Here is an 18,436-nt window from a genome sequence, read left to right as displayed (position 1 = left end):
GTAAAATAAATGTAAATGTAACCTATAATACTACTAGTTCATATAAATATTAATTTGTTTTTATGTTGTAATGTATTGTTGTCAAAGTTAGCTTTAACAATTAACGTTAACAACTTTCATAGATAGCTTTAACTCAATGGTCCTATAAATATTTATGTATATTGAAGTGGGCGCTGTGCTCCCCAAAGTAATCCAAGTTAATCAGTATTGATTTAACATATCCCCCCTTCCCCCCCTTTCCACAGCCCACCAAAAAAAAGTCCCATCGACTTGCAGTGCCATCTCTAAAACACACACACGCACAGGTTCCACAATTAGAGAAGGACAAACAAACAAAACAAAAGATCCCCCACACCAACAACATCAACAGCAACAGCGACAACAACAAAGAGGCCACAACAACAACAATAACAACGGCAATTGGGATCGAAATGGAAACGGCGCGCTGCTCCAAAAAAAGCATAAAGCACGTAAATGGAAAATGCACAGAGAAAGAGAAGGTGAGAAAGGAGGCGAGAGAGTGGCAGAGAGAGAGAGAAAGAGAGAGGGAGCCGGAAAATGAGAGTGAGCGCATTAGAACCGCGCTGCTGCAACAATTAATGCATATTAAGGTCAGCTTTTTGCCCTTCTGCGCTGCTTAGAAAAACCGCCAAGTGCGGCCCACAGGTGGCGCCAGTGGTTCTAAATCAAAACTGGGATGACAAGCGTATCTTCTAAGTTTCACCACAGAAACACATAGAAAGTTATGTTTTTGAAACTTTTTTTTGTAACGTTAACAAAATTATTGAGTGTCATTAAGTAAATAACTCTAGTTAAGGAAGTGAATACTTGTAAGTTGTACTGAAAACAAATAAAAATTGCAAAGACAATTGAGGCATTGTTAAACAATTTTCTATTGATAACGGGCTTTAGTTACCGCATTTATGTCTAATTATTTGAAAACATGTGAATTATAGGTCTGGAATGTTTTATGCAATTGATGATCAGCACATGTAAGAATAAGTAAATACATTCGATGTGAGAATCAATAGTGTTACTTCAGCACTTTTGGAGCATTTGGATGGAAATTTGAGTTGTGAAAGATCGGTGGAGCGAACAAACATAAATAGCGCTGATTTCACGGTCGATGATCCACAAACTGGGCTCCCAAAGCAGATAAAAGCGTTGCCAATGGGCATACATACAACATCCCACTCGAAGAGCCGAAAAACTTCTGTTTTTGGCATGGAAAGGAAGCAACAACAACAAAAACAGCATCAGCAACAACAGCAGCAACAACCAGTTAACAAAAGCCACAATTTACAGAGCGATTGACGTCATTTGGAAGGTTTATACATTTTTTTTTTCTATGGAAAAGTTTATGTAAGTCTGTGGGCAGAAAATGTGTGTGCATGTGTGCGTGTGTGTGTGTGTGTGCGGTTGTATTAGTGCGCGTGTTGGGCGACAAGTGCGATGCATTTCTTGAATGGTGCGCATGCACTCACCCCTTGGCCACCCCTTTTCCCGCCCCTTCTGCCACCCCTGCCGACACCCCTTCCGCCGAAAAGCGAGAGAGCGAGGGAGCGAGGGAGAGAGCGCGCGAGGGAGAGGGAGTCGAAGAGCTTTTATGAGTGTGTGCACAGCAATTTCATGTCATAAGTGCATAAAAATTGCAAGGCCCTGAAAAGCGGTTCGCTTCACATGACAAACATTAGATTTATCAGTAGAGCTCTCTCTCTCTCTCTCTTCCTATCGCTCTCTCTCCCTCGGCTATCGCTATCTCTTTCGTGGGCGCTCTAGCGCTCATTATCTAATGTTCACTTTAGAGGTTTTTGCAAAAAAAAACTGCAATAGTTAAAACTATAACCTGCCCTAGAACTTTTTTACCTACTAACTTATGCACACACGCGTAGATAAAAAGTTCGTATGCAAGTACAGTGGTGGCCAACGCAATAGCACCTTGTAGTTGCAACACTGCCAACTGAGATTACATATGATGCACTGTGTTGGGAACTCATTGCTGACTTGGAAAGTCAGTTGTATTTTTTGTAAGTGCTCAACGTCAAAAGTTTAAGCTTTTATAAAGAAAGTAAAATAGTAGTATGTATTAATAAATTAAAAATAAAAGATACTTTTTATTGTAGGATGATCCCTGTATAGAGGCGTCAAAGACACATGAATATTTAAATTATTTAACATATTTAAGCGTGCCAAAAATGAACTTTAAAACTAATCCAATAAAGAATGTGTTTCTACTTGAGTGGCAATGGCTGTAAGATCGCATTCGACTTATGATTTAGACGTATAATCAATTATCAATTATAATGATATGCTGAGATTTATAATTTATATTCACCTAAACAAAACTTACAGATTCCCTCGTGTGTCTTGAGTACTTAAAAAATGTTAATAATATAAGTAACAAAGGTGAGCCGAAGCAAATGAATAAATTTTCCAAAAAGTAGTAATTAAGCAATATTTCATTCATTTTGTCAATGGACGGACATATAATTGCAACCACACTTGTTGGGCATTTGCTATCTGGATTCCAGTTGCAGTTTTTGTTGACGTGTTTCATTTTCGCAGCGAAGCCCTTCAATGGATGCACACACACACACACCCACACACACACCGCAGTGCCCAGGTGTGTTTAACTGAAAGGTAGAGAGCTAGCCTCTAGAACTATCCACGTGCATATGTGCATACTATATGTATGTCTGTATGTTTGTATGAGTGGGGGTCTAAGTACATATGTACATATGTAGTTGTGGCGATAGGTGTTGCACTTTAGTGCTTTTTTTGATATTCAGCTCAACTTAAGTAGCTGTGATCCCCAATCGATGCATTAAAAGCCAATCGAAACACTTACAACCCAATGAAGATCGTTCGGAAACGTATCAGCATTGGATTCCCAATATTCTACAATGAAAAAGGGGTTTTGTTAGGGAAGGCAGTCCTAAAAGTTTGATTTCTTAATTAATTAGTTATTCAGTGCTGATTTGAAAGACGTTATATCATAAGAACCATATCTATCATAAAACTAATTCAAGATCTTAGAAATGCTGATGTAAAGAGTCAAAAAGGTTAATATTAATTTGTGTTTTATAATTTGAACAACCTGTCATCTTGAATATGAGAGTTCCAAGGTCATGTCATGTGGATTCGTCATGAAAGTGACACCATTTCCATATTCCTTTTTTTACCTCGGCTATGACATAACGCTTAAACTTTGGTAAAGAGTTACCAACAGTTTGCAATTTTGCAGATTTAATAGTCGGTGCAATTTAATTGCGGCAACAAATTAGCTGTGCCTTAAAGTTGGTTTATGAATACGAAAGTCTCCATTTCAATCTTATACATACATATGTACGTGCTTTAAACAGTTATGGTCAAAAAGATAATATACCTATTAAAATTAAGTATAAAACTATAACTATAAAATCTAATGAAAAAAATAAAATATTATGAAAAATAAAATACAATAACTCTGGTTAATATAATATTAGTAGATCAATAAACCTAATCCATTTAAGCTAGTACTAGATAAAATAATAATAATAATTCATAAACTCTAAATATTTATAAAGCTGAGTTCATTTCATCCACAAAGTAGCCATTTTTAAGCATATGAGCTAATGCTCCTTCAAACAAATCCTTCTCCTTTTCCATCTCTTTACCTTCGCCTCCATCCTCGTCCCTCCTTCCACCTTCTTAAGCGCAAAGCTCGCCTGGCAACACAAGTGAAAAGTAAAGACGCTCCAAGGCAAAAGGTGAAAATGAGAGCGCAAAACATGAGCATACTTCGTGGCGCTTTGGCACGGACTCTCTCTCTCGCATTTGTTTACTCTCTCCCTCTGGTACTCTCTTTGTCAATCCCCCCGTGCTTTCTCTCCCCCATTTGGCACGATTTTGGCTCGTGTGGATCTCGTGCTCTGTGTCACTCCCCCGAAAAAAGAGAGGCGCCGTAGGGGGGTTAGAGAGATAGAGAGAGAGAGCGTTAGAGAGAGCGCACGCATTTATCCCTTCGATCTGGGGCTCGCTTGTTGTTGTTGCGTGGAATGTGGAATTGGAATAGCGGGATTGCGTACGCCTCTCATTTAACGTTATTTTCAGGGTAGTTTTCTGCTCGCTGGCCCTGAAGCTCTATTTGCCGCAATCGATGTTCCCTCCCGCCACCAGCCACCCGACCCCTAAAACCTGAAACCCCCCTGAAAGTGACCTCTTTTGGGGTGGAAATGGTCTCGGCTTCGGGGATCATCATCATCATCATCGTCATCATCGGCGCATTGTAACGAACCGAAGTGAACTTTTTGGGTTTGGGTTTCACCATTTGGCTGTTCCTACCACTGCCTCTTGTTGTTGCTTTGTAGGTTTTGTGGGCCGACATGACAACGTGAAATTTACTTTATTGTCTGGCCGTGTATTCCATTTCAAAGCATTACTTTTCGCTGATGCGCCCTCGGGGCGAATCGGTGAGGCGCCCACACCCATCTCCAAAAATGTACAACACACACTCACATGTCTGGACAGCAGTCCAACTCCCCTAAACGTAACGCCCTGAAAACCGAACTTTTTATGTAGATCTTGTGATCCATTATAATAGGTTTCTCTATTATGAGACGATACGATACATGATCTTTCTTTGAAAATATTATGACAAAGAGCTTATTTTCTTCAATAAAATTGATTTATTCTGATATTTTGGAATCATAATTGCAATTACCCTTATTTAACAGTATTCATTGTTAGCCCGAAAATGTTTAAATTGAATACCTAATACTTTTCTAACCCAACTTAGAAAATTTAAAGAAAATGTATTTCAAAGTTTTGATCACGATCTTATTTAGGCAATTTGATCTTTGCCTAACGGTTATTCAACAAATTTTTCAAGTCCTATTTATGGTAGCTCCACTGTACGTGTTCATGTATCCCATAGCTCGGGATCGCCAAAAGCTCAACATCAAAATAATTTTTAAACATGCTGTTTTTTTCCTTTTGCATGCAACTTTCTATGTGTGTATAAATCTTTTTTATATGTAATTAACTTTTATTCGCGGCTTTTGTTTTTTTTCCTTTGGTGTTTCTTTGTTACCAAAACAATTGCCAAAACTTGATTTTCAGCATGTACGAAAATAAGTGCTTACGATAACCGTGTTTCATCAAAAAACCGCAGCCGCAACAGTCATAATTTGGAAACTATAATTGCGCATCCCAAAATTCTTCGCATAATTAGCGGAACGAAGAAACGCGAGAAATTGGCCATTAGCTGAATTAAATAAATAATTTTAAGTAAGTAGGTTTTTCTGGCACCTATTGATTTAATTTCACTATAAATTAAATTCTTGTATTTTACTTTATGAAGTATATTTTTCTAATAAATGTTGTTTTCATGCAAGGAGCTTTACTCTAGATATACTCTAAAATTGGCGAAGAATTGGCTGACATCATGAAAATTGGAAGCTGTGGCCAAAGATCGAAAAACCTAAAAACTTGTTTGCCTTCAGTTTTCTGCTGCTTTTTTTGGCAACATTTTTTTCCATTTCCGAAGCTGAGGTGAAGTGAAAACTTGAGCCGCACCTCAAGTCTGTCAATCTTTTTAAATGCCAAACTCTGGAGATCTCTAGACTTAACCAAATTTCTTTTAACCCATATAAAGTTTGCATTATACTCATAAAAAGTCAATGAAAAAGATTAGTGAGATATTATTTGTAGTTATTATATTTACTTTTTAAACACATCTATTTAGACTCTGACACTAATTTAAATATCCTTTAAGAACAGGACAATAAATACTACTCAAACATTTTATTCTGAACACGATTTTTTCTATTCAATTGAAAGTTTATAGTTCCAATACATTGCTATGCAAAAAAGGGTTAAGCAAGCATTTAACTCGATTTCCGTGGCACTTTTCTCGAATAAGCCATGTTAAAACGCAGATATGTGTGAGTCACTGATTGAGTGCATGAGTATGCTGGGTTTTTACCTTGTTTTCCCACCTCCATCTTCTCGTTTTCTTGGGCTTCCACTTCACTTCCATTCCGCGGAATGGCGAATACAGCTGTTCCATACAAATTCCTTTTTCGCGTTTAATTTTAGCCACAGAAATTGCACGGGGAAAACAAAAAGTGCAAGAACAAAAAATGTTTATTTTCGTATTGTGCTCGAAACTCATTTACATGCAAACACACACACACACACCCACTCACACACACACACAGTGACAAACAAGACAGCCGACGAAGAAAATGCAAAGGGGAGCGAGCAAAATGCGTGGGACGCCAACTCTACACCCCGGGCCACAAAAAGAGGGCTAACCTTGAAGGAGTCGCGGTGCAAACGTGCCCAGCAAATGGCGTCATCACGCCTAAAAATGTGAAACTAAAGTTTCTCTAGCTTTCAGAAAATATATAAGCTAAATGCCTTAATCATTTTTACAATAAAGCCAGAATATTTGGGTTTAAATGTGCATGTTGCAAAAGAGCTAAATACATCATACAGTAGCCCTCAACTTCGATCATCTACTTACATTTTCATAGAGCTTTCGTCATTAATGGGAAATCCAAACTGAGAGTGATATTTATTATTTGAAAAGCATGGAAAAGGCTATGCACTTCCTTGTTAATATATACATACTTTTCTACACTTAATCACTAATCAATCATTGATCAGAACTTCAAAGTCTTTGTTTTGTTAGAGCTATAAGTTCACACTTTTTGTGCCCATATGAAGATTTATAATATACATAGTATTTGGTTTGATCGCTTGATAATTGGTTTCCAAGATCACTTGGAAATTATATAAAATGGATTGATGGTATTATATAGCATATCTAAAATAAGACAAACAGTCAGATTCTTGTACAAATTCCAATATTTGAAGGACAATGTAAGCTAAATGTGTTATTATACCATGTTATTACCATGTTAAGGGTAGCTCAAGATCGATCACTTTTGGATCGTAATCGCCTTGTTTGCTTCCCCCACGGATGAAATTCACATGCGAATGCAAATTGCGGATGCAAAAGGCGAAGCCAGCGGGGGGGCGCAACATGGCCACAATTTGTGTAGTAGAAGCCACAAGAACATACAGTAGACTCACCCCATCCCCATTTCCATCCCCATGCCCATCCGCATCCCCATCCACATCCACATCCGCACATGCAACCCATCGGAAACCGAGGAGCCGAGGAGCGGAGAAGCCTCGAAGCCGAGAGCAGATGTGCGGCGTTTGGGCTCCCGCGTCACCGATCCCATCCAGAAGCGAGCAGGAACCCCCCGAAAGTGCCTTGAGTTTTCCCATTCTATGCGCCCCTACTGCCCATTGTTGTGTTGTGTGCTGTTCCTCCATTAATCTGTTTTTCGTGTATATCATACGTGCATTTGTTTTTCGTTGCTCGTGGATGTGTTTGTGTGTGTGTTTTTTTTTTGCTTTTCGCTTTTTGCATGCTCATGTTCATTTCCTTTTGTCAATTGAATTTAATGGAGTTGAGTGGCGACCCCATTGCCTCCGTATGGGTGAGTATCTGTGTGTGTGCTCGTTCGTGCGGCCAAGGGTGGAATGGGAATGTGGGCAGGGAAGGGAAGGGAGGGAAAGGGAAGGGCATGGAATTGATCGATCAAGTTGATCAGGGGAGCGTGCAGCGATCGTGTGCATAATGCATACTTAGGGGTGGTTTTTCTCCCAGATCCCAGATCCCAGATCCTGATCTGCAGCTGTTGGGTTTCACTGTTTTTTTCCTTTTCCTTTTTGTGTCCCTTTTTTTCTGCTTGGGGAGGGCGGGAAAATCGACGAATGCAACCCTTGGGGAACTGGATCCTACAGCTGGATCCAATGCACCCGGTTTCCACACTGAGCAACAAAAGGGGCGATCGGTAACCTATTTTAGTGCCCATCTGTGGATGTTTTCATTTTGCCTCCACGGATCGTAAAACTTGGAAACCTGTAAATGCACATGTGGCTTATATCCAAGTGAACAGCTTTCCATTATGCCAGCAATCATCGTAAAGATCGGAAGAATATTAGCTTTACACCTAGAAAGTTTTACAAAATTAAAGAATATAACTTCAGCATAATGGTCCATAGAAAGTACGCGTTAGCAAGTTCTAAATATAAAAAAAAATAGATTTTTGCAAATGTTATTATCATAATAACTTCATGAGATAACATTTGCCTTTAATGAAATATTTGATTGCTACAATGAAAATAATTAAACAGATGTAAACAACTCAACTAGTACATTGAACAGTCTAAATACAAACTTAATACTTGTAAGGGAAACTGTTTGTTTGTTGTTGATATTTATCCATGCTGCCGGATAAACAATTTAATCCCGAGCATTAGACGAAGTTGTAGCATTTTCTCGCTTTCAAGGACATGATTAATTCGCCGTGTAGGGGATGAATGCAACTCAACAGTTTTTTCTTTTCGCCAAGTGGCAAGTCCCCTGTGAGATCGCAGCTGACGTTCAGTTCAGCTTCGGTTAGGTTCGCTTCGTTTTTGCACAAACGCAATAAAAAGGGGGGACGAAGTGGGACCACCAACCCCTGGCGGCAGGATCTGCTGAGTGTGTGCGTTCGCATTTCCACCCCGAAAGGAAAAAGGACAGTGCCACCCTCGCACCCTCCCGAACTCGAGACCGACCGACCACCCGCCGACCATCCGCTTGTGATCTGACGGTCGCTCCCCCCCCGTCACCGTGCTCGCGGTTTTAGGGGTTGGTTTTTGGTCCTGACAGCGAGCTCAAAAAGCTCTTTGCTCCGAGCAACCCCCCAAAGGAAATGGGAAAAGGACAAGGGGAGCGGACGGAGAGGGGGACGCAGACGGGGAGGGAGCGCCGGCAACATCCGCTCGAAGGGATGGAGGTCTATAGGGTTGCAACTGTGCTCGGAGGGGATCATGCTTGGCTGCCGCTCGATTTCTGGGCTATGCAACGCCTGTCGTTACCAGACAGCCACCCGACCAAACGACCAACCGACCACCCTACCACCCTCCCTTCGCCTCGCCTGCACCCCCTCGGGCATCCTCCCACCCCTCACAACGCGTCCTTGCTGCCACAAAAAGGAGCAGGGGGGAGTTTTCCCAGGACTTGGCTATTTTCGGGCCTAGCTTAAGTATAGCGAATTTGGTTGCTTTGTTTTGCCAAAGCATTTGGTCCACATACATACATATGTATGTGCTACTTAATCTTCTCAGCAGCATGAGTTTCAATTAGTTAGGGTAATATATAAATATACTCACTAAATACATAAAAAGATAAATACCTTACATAAGTAAATAAGTTCACATTGAGAAGTCAAAAGTTCATGAAATAGTTCTTTATTCTTGTAAATTTGTCGGTTTTCGTTGAAGCAAACAACACCAGGAAATGTAAGATAACCTGCAACACCATAATCTTATCTGTAGGTCATGTTGTTCTGGAACTATACTGCCGATTTGAAAGAAAATAGTTCCTGGTTATACATATGTATGTACATAGTTATGAGCAATTTTCAGGGTTTTTATATGAAACCATCTAGTATATGATGTACCAAGAGTGGGAACTTTAGGATTAAAGCAACTACTATATGATCATGATATGACAAAGAGCCCACAAATGGTTTCAAAAGCTGCAGTCTCACATTCCCAGGCTAATCCCTAAGTTTATCAGCAGCATCGAGTTCGGATTATATCTGCACAATGCCAACGCAAAAGCATCAGATGTGCGGGGTATGGAAAGCTTCGTTCCACTCCAGTTCTCTATGGGTCGATGGGTTTTCGTGTAGGGTTGGAAAATCGATGGTCTTGGGCGGATCGGGAGTGGAAATGTGCGCAGTTGGCAATCCGATAGCGATGATGATGATGGTGATGGTGATGATGTCGGGTATTTTCAGGGGGAGTTTGGCTTCCTTTCACTCGGATTAAGTCGCTATTGTTGCCAATTCCATCTGCGTATCTCCTTCGCTCTCTGTGACCCAAAAAGTAATGAGCATAAGAAGAAAAGAATTTCGATTTGCAAGCGAAAGAAAACCAGAAAGTTCCATTAACAACAAATATTTTTGGCAGCCTCAATTTTTGTGCTCCCCTCAGTTTTTTTCGGACCGGGAAGCTGAGCAACGGGGGCTTACGGGGTTCTTTCCCGATTGCGAGCGAGCGTTTTTAGAAAAGCACAGGCCATCCATCACCCATACACTGGGAAAAAGTTCAATAGGCCAACCGCAAGATGAATTACTTTTTTAGCGGGGTGATGAGTCTGCTTTAATATACAACTTTGTAATTTTATTCGTAACTCCAAGTACAAAATATCATTGAATTCGGGCTGTAGAAATGTTGCATTTTTTAGTTAAGGTCTAACACGATCAAAGTCATTAAAAGCATAAAAAAGCTTATCTTGGAATTTTTTCCTCTGCGCGAAAATTGCTCTGAAGAGAGTGAGCGAGAGAGATAGAGGGCGATAGAGAAAGGGACACATGCTAATTCTATTTTCTGTTTCGAGTTCGAGTTCGAAATGAAAACGAAGCGAAGCTCAAAAATTCGAATCAGAATTGGAATTGGTATTGGAATTGGGAGCTGTGAAAAGAGCGGCGCGAAATCATAATGGAAATCAAAAATAGCAACCAAACGCACACAGACAAACAAACACACATACATGGGCAAACAACGAAGTGTGTGGAAAGAAAAGCCACAAAAATGTGTTCGACGAAAATTGTTGAGCAAAAGCAAAGGCGGAAAAAATTTCAATTACATATTGACTTTTGGTTATTTGCTGGCGGCTTGACTTGGCTTGGAAATGGCTTCGAATTTTGGTGTGTTGTGTGAAATCACAGACTCCAGTTTTTTGTGTTTTTTTGTCGTGTTTTACTTTTTTGAGCGGGGTGCGGCATAAATTTTCACTTTGCCAGGCGGCAAACCAACAACAAAAACAGCAGCGTAGAAGTGTTGCCAAAAATACAAGGCACACACACAAACATGCACACGAACACTGGAATTTCGAATGCCAAACGAGTTTTGGAACTCTTGTTCCTCTGCTTCTTCTTCGCTCGGCGAATATTTTCTTCGTCATTCAAGAGGCAACAAAAAAAGCATTAAAAAATAAACAAAAAGCGTTGAACAAAATTTCCAACTTTTATTGTTAATTTCTTTGAGCGCAGCTTTTTAAGCTGCTGCGCGGGCGTCGCCGTCGGCAACGCTACACTGCAACAAAAAATTAATGAAAGATCTTTTAAACCACCTTTCCCGTTCCAACGAGTTCTGTGTTTGTTTTCATGGCCTATTAATTAATAGATATCAGAAACAAATGGATCTAGAAGTTACTTTTATGTTGCCAAAAATGTTTTAAAAATAATGATAATAAAGCAATAAAATATACATACATCGTTCGAATTCGGTTGTTTGATCTTTAATTTACATGAATCCCCAAATAAGTCCGATGACACTATGTGCATATCTTCCTACAAAATATTTCATTATTTTTATTAATGTACATACATATGTATGTACATACATACTTAACTTAATAAATGAAAATGAAATGAAATAAAATTAAAATTCTACTTCCTAGTAAAAATATTTTTATTAAGTAAAACCCATATTTGTCGCCGTGTAAAAGCATTATTGTTGTTCTTGTTTTTCGTGTAATTATGGTCTTGTGCTGACTTTTTTATACATGCATATGTATGTACATATGTATGTATGTACATATATTTGCTCAAATCAAGTAATTATTTATATTTAAGCATCAAAATCAAGTTTTGGCAATTGCTAATGCAAGACGGTGGTAAAAAAAAATGGGCAAAGATTTATACGAATGTATGTATGTATGCCGTGTACATTGACGATTTTATTAGAAAGTAGCAATTGGCAAAACAAACAGATATGCAAAATGGCAAAATGCAAAAAAAAGGAGTGGAACCATAAATTGAAAGTTTAATCTTTTCTTGACACCTTTCTACTGGCCAGCCGGGAATTTTAATTGCCTCGCTAAAAATAATGACAGGTGTCTGGTGAATTATCTTCTTCAGCTAATAGCATTTATTTCATTTGTAGTAAAATTACCTAATTTAGCTTTTATGTATTTACAAATTTTAATTTCTGCATCCATGGTGAGATCATTTTACGTAGCTAGTGAGCTTCTTAAAAAAATGTTTATTTAGAGACAAATTGAAAAATATGTATGTAAATATTGTTTCCCCAAGAGTTGGTCTTGATATTTTAAATTCTAATTACTAATTAAGTGCATATGTAAATATGTGTTTCTTACGACCATGAAATTGCATAATTTGTTAAATTTTTTGTGCATATTTATTTAAGTAATGATTTACAATATCATCTAAATTTATATATGATTATGATTAATCAACCTAAATATTGAGAAATGATTTACATACATATGAAGGTATACATACATATGTCATTACAAACATATGACATATAACTTAAAACTCGAATTATCGATGATTAAAATATGTACATATGTATGTAAGTATCACAAAACTTTTTCCAGCATTTTCCATACACTGTACGTTTTATTTTGCGATCAACAAAGCTTTGTACGTAGATATGTATGTATGTACATAGAACTCCATGCATATGCCATATTTTCTTATGTACCAACCGAAAAAACCACATTTTCTTTGCCTTTTCATTTAGCGCGACTTCCTTTTGCCACCACCCCTTCTTCTTTCTTTTCTTCCCCTCGTTTCCCCGTAAAACGCTTTTTTCCAAGCAGACAGTTGCAAAAAGCAATCAACTGTATCGTGGAGTGTCCCCATCCCGCTCGCACTCACTTGTTCTAGCGCACGAACGATCTTCGGTTTTTCGAATGCAGCAGAAAGAACAACAAAAGCAGAAACTTCGTGCTCACACAAACACACACACGCAATGCCTATTTCTTTTTTCGACTTTTATTCGAACTTTTTTGCAGCGATTTTTCAGTAACAAACGGCAACTCTCAGGAATAAAATCGTCGTCGCTCCGCTCGTTAAATTCTCGTTGCTTTCCCACCCACATAAAAAATCAGGATAAAATTGTTAGTAGCTTAAAAAGCAGCGCGGATTGCATAAATTCAAGCGGAGTACTGATTGGAAAAACACATTCGGAAAAAACTACAATGTGATGTAAAATATGTTTTTGTGTTGAGTGCATAACTATAATTTGTTGTAATTAAAGTTCAACTGCATTTGCAAAGAGACGAAATAGATAATAATTCATAGGTGTTTGTGAGTGTTTTCCCCTCTCCTGTGCGACGTGTGAGAAAGAGAGAGAGGGAGAGAGAAAGGGAACGTGACCGAGTTGCCATGAAAACTCCAATGGAAATTCAGGTGAGCGATTGTCAAACGACGTGATGTTATGCGGGGACTATCATCTCCATACGTTCACTTCACATGTACACACTGTAGCCGCTGAAAAGATCTGTAGAATTTATGTTTTGGCCACAGAGACACTCCTCGCATCAATTAGTATTGGTTAGAGCATTTGGCGTGCGTGTAGAATTTCGCACAGGAATGTTAATTTTCCAGCCGAAAACCCGATGAAACCGTTAAAAATTAAGGTACATATTTAGGTACACATAATTTGTACACAGAAATTAGAGAGAAAACGCGCGGCGATGAAGTCATGCTGGAAGCCAAAAATAAATCAACGCCGATCATAAAAACGTTTGGAGAGTGCACAAAATATAATTTGCGCTTTTTAGTGGGAAATGCATTGCACACGCACACACACAAGCCGAGACCATCTTGCATCCCCCTCGCACACCCTTAAACAGCTGCAGCGCGAAAGGAAGAGAGGTGTCGGAGCGGGAGAGAGAGAGAGAGAGCTTGCTCGGCAACGGTAATTTTTACCATTTCGAACATTATGGCTTCGCTTTGCTGCGAAAAAAAAAACAAAAATCGAGCAACCAAAAGCTAAAGCAACAACAAAATCTCGCCCCTTGGTGGGAAACAAACACAATACCAACTGCGAATGATATTTTCGAACTCCGCCACATATGTATGTGCAATCAGAGTTGCCAGCCTCATTCGTTGTCACTTGCAGCATACAAGGTTCTATCAAACAACTTTATTAATTAGTACGTACGACTCACGTGTAAGTCGTAATGCCAAATACTAATTACCACCTAGAGACTAAGCAAGTCAAAATTCTGTATTATTAATATTCACTTAATATTTTCTTTCTCTAATTATATTTAACATTATCGTTTCCATCATTAGTCATTTTTAAAATAGCACAGATGTCATGGTGGTTTATTTTTTTAGACTGGCTTTAAGCATAGTGGAATTAAAAAATCTTTGCATATTATTTGAGAACTTAACGTCCGCGTGATCTTGAATTTTAAATGACAAACCTAATTTAAAGGTAAAACTTACTCAATTCTTTACCTAATATCAATAGTTCAATGTATACTTTGTTGATTTTGCAAATATTTTAGCTGTTAGTTAAAACGTTTTTGTAAACTGCTGAACTAAGGGATGGATAATAGATAATTATCTTCTATGATGTGTCCTTTTTCCTTACCTCCCCCAAATTTGTCGATCTTTTCCTGTAAATTGGCAACTCTGCGCGCCAAGCATACAAAAAGCACACGTATGAAGAGGGGAGGCAAACAGGCGACGTCAACTCATTTTTCGAACTCACACTCTCATTCGCACTCTTCGGGTTTCGCTTCGGCTTCGTTTCCAACTCTCTCGGCGCTCTTCGGGGTCTCTGCTTTTGGGCACCTTTCGTTTTTTCGAGCGCCAGCGGAAAGTCGCGTCAGTCGTCAGTTTTTCTTCAGTGGCTTCGCGCGTCCGCAATTTTCAGTGTGTGGTGCGTTGTTGCTGCTGCCTACTCTTTTCTTTCTGCTCTCCACGGCAGCGGGAAAGGAAAATACATACACATGCATACAGGGCCCCATCACATACAGTAAAAATAAATTCAACTTTATTGCTTTTCCCCCCGTCGCGTTATCGTGTGTGTGTGTATTAGTATTATATATATTTTACCATATATATATGGCTTGGAAAAGCAACACCAAAATTTGATATGTGCAAAGTTTATTGACGACTACGTGCTGCCTGTGATTCTATTTCGGTGTGTATATAAAATTGATCAATAATGTTGAAACTACCGCTTAATAATATACAATAAGAACTTGCATTTGAACTGTACCTGGCAATTATTTGCTGAGATTGTGTGTGTTTTTGCATATCGAATCGATACTTCCAGTGGTGATTCTATCGATTTTTCCCTATGCTGACTTCTCGGGAGAAAGCTTTTCACCAGTGCACGAAAAGAGACAGGCACAGACAGAACGGGAGAGGGAGAGCTTTCCCACAAAATGCAACGCTGAAGTAAATGACGGGCGGTTTTCATTAATTTTCACACACGCACACACTGCCAGTGGCTCACTTTCCATGCAAATGAGGTCAAGTGTTGCAGTGAAAATGTTTTCAACAAATACACGTGTACATATGTGTGTGTGAGTGTGTGTGTGTGTGTGTTGGAAAGTTATATAAGCTTTTCATTACTGATTGTGGAGAAGAGAAGCTTGTTAAAATTTGTGATTAGTAAACACAAAGATTGTCAAGAGCGAGTTAAGTTAATTGATTTCTATTCTAAACTCCTAGAAAAAAGCACGTTTTTCATTTCGATAGATTCCCAAAGTCTTGGTGGCCGCCATCTTGGTTTTTCCCCCACACATAAAATATTTTGTTCAATGCTAGGCTCTCTCGCTCTTTTGGCTCCCCTTTTCTTTCTCTCCCGCTCATTTTGTCATACTCCCTCATCCGTTTTTATGTTTGTTCACGAAAAACAAAAACAACAAGCGTGAAATTTCCTCTCTGCACTTTTTACACACACTTAGAAAATTGGGAGAGCCAGACGGCTCAGCAAGAGATGTCGGTGGGGGAGTGGGAAGGGGAGAGAGAGCAGTCGCCACATATTTTTGTTTCCACTTTGTGCTACACTTCTGCTACGCCGCTTTTGTTGTTTTCTTTTCGACACGTTTACACATTTCCATTTTTCATATTTTCGTGTCGCCTAATCTTTTTATATGGGACTGCAGCGGCGTTGCCAAATTTCACTTGCGACTTTTGCAAAAGTTTCATTTGTTTACATTCTACGCACATGTGCAGAATAATAACAATAATAAATGAGATATAAAAAAAGCTTTTGCGCAACAAGTGTAGAAAAGCAGAAACTGTATTTTTCTCTTTGGTTTCTTGCCTTAATTCTTTGTTTACAATTTAAACTTGTACATTTCTTTCAAGTCATCAATTTTTTTCGTTCTAAAACACCGTGACCTTGCATCGAATTTCTGACCTACACACGCACGTGCAAAAAAATAAAATATGTGTCGCACTTTTTTTATTATCCATCCACTATTTTTAATGTTCTTGTCTTACAGTAAACAGCAAAAATATAGAAAAAAAAAAATAAAAAGAAGGCAGGGAAATAATGAGCGGCCGTTTTTGTAGCCTGCTCTTTGGCCGACTTTTATTTTTGTTAGTTTTGATTACTTATTCGCTTTGTGGCCATTAGCAAAAAAGTTCATTGAACTTTTGTGCGTTTTATTTCGCGGTTTATTGTTGATTATTTTCGGTGGCTCACTTTTTTCACTTTCACTTGAATTGGCCAGTGTATTTAACAAGTTTTGGGTGGGTAAATCCAAATTGTTAAACTAATATGGCTTTTCTAAAGGAAGTTTTTCACGTAGTTGGCTTCATTTTAAATACTTCTAAATATGGAAGAACGCCTTTTATAAGAAGAAACTAATTAACTTAATTTGTGATTTTACAAACTATAACTAAAATAATATATAGTTGGATTTAATTGTGATAGCTTAGGTCTTAAGTTTATTGAAGCTGAATAAATTGAAGTATTAAGCTTGTAACATAACTATTCAGTAAGTAGTCTTTCGAAAGATCCCCTTTCTAGTTTTACGGCACCGTTGAACAATCAATCCGTTTTTTTTTTATCGTTAACTTCCATAACTTCCAGTCGTTGTAATGCCCTTCAAACAAACCCCAAAAAAAAAACCAACCAAAGCAGCGTGCCCAACAAATCTAGAAAAAAAAAGAATAAACGACATCATCAGCGGGGCAGATCTACATTGGTGCCCATGATAGATATAGATAGCCTCACCAAAGCACCGACTTCCTCCGCTCCCACACGAATGTATAATACTCGCAGATACGTTCACAGATACAGATACAGATACATTCGCGCATAACAAGCCCTTAACATTCACTTTAAATAGCTTTTCGAGAAAACAAGTTTTGTGGTTGACTTTTTTTGCTTTGGTTGTTTTTATACATTTTTCGCTGCTTTAATGGCAAAACGACATTTTCTGCGGCCGAACAGAACCGAGCGAAGCGGAAAAGGAAAGAAAAGGAAAAGAAGCGTGGAAATGGAAAACGCTATGTTTCAATACATTGCAATTCTTCGTTTTCAAGTATTACGTATAGAGTGGCTAAAACTTTGATCACAAGATTTATTAGTAATAGTTTTTTTTATTAAATAAGAATATCCACGTTTCATTATATTGTAGTGCAATGATAAACAATGCGTTCAAAAGCAGACATTGTGCTATTCGTTGGCACTCCAGCTGGGAAAAAACGCAGCTTCTTTCCATGAAATTATAATAACTAATCCTATTTTCGGTGGTTACCCGCACGATCCGATGTTGACTCAGATTCAGACCTCGCACATTGCACACTTGACTTGGCTTTTCTCAATCTTCGCTTGCAGCCTGCTTGCTGCTACATGTGCAGAGCGGGGAAAACAGAAAGGCGACGGGCAGAAAGGGTGTACAAATAAATAAAAATAAAATGAGCGACGGACGGACGAGCGTTGGCCTACGTGGGGTTTTCATAGGTGTTTTTCCCCCAGTTTTGCGTTTTTTGGGCTTCGAACCGCCAGAGTTTCAATGGTGTGTGTGTGTGTGTGTGTGTTGGTTGATGGTTCTGCGTTGCTATTCAGCAACATTTTCAGCTGCCAGAAATTAAATTATTGAAAGTCAGTGCGAGAGTCGTCGAGTCGTCGTCGAGTTTATTTTTACGTCGTAAATATACAAATTTGATGTCTCACAAACGCACACATGTGTAGGTGCGTGTGTGAGTATGCGTTCGAGCAGAAAAAGATTCCACTTTATGCAAATCTTGTGAGGGAAGTTTTATATTTGTTCTTGGCCTCCACATACACTCTTTTTCCCGTGGCCCTCGCTCTCTCTCTGTCACTCTTTCTCCCCCTCCTTATTCTTAAGTTATTTCCATTTTAAATTTGTTTTTCTGGCGGCCCAGTGTGTGTGTTGGCAATTTTTCTGGCAGCGATGTGAAATGAAATGAAATGAGTTTCTTAAACTGGTTTTTCTGCCAAGCGACGATCGGATCGGATCGGATCTCGGATCTCTAAACCAACACACAAAACTCGACTTGCCAGCCGAGAACGGGGCGACCACCCGCTCCTCCGTTTCGTTTTTCGAAATGGCACAGTTCTTGTA

The sequence above is a fragment of the Drosophila teissieri genome, chromosome 2R (assembly GCF_016746235.2).
Source record: "Drosophila teissieri strain GT53w chromosome 2R, Prin_Dtei_1.1, whole genome shotgun sequence".
Lineage (NCBI taxonomy): Eukaryota > Metazoa > Arthropoda > Insecta > Diptera > Drosophilidae > Drosophila > Drosophila teissieri.
This window is presented reverse-complemented; position numbering follows the sequence as displayed.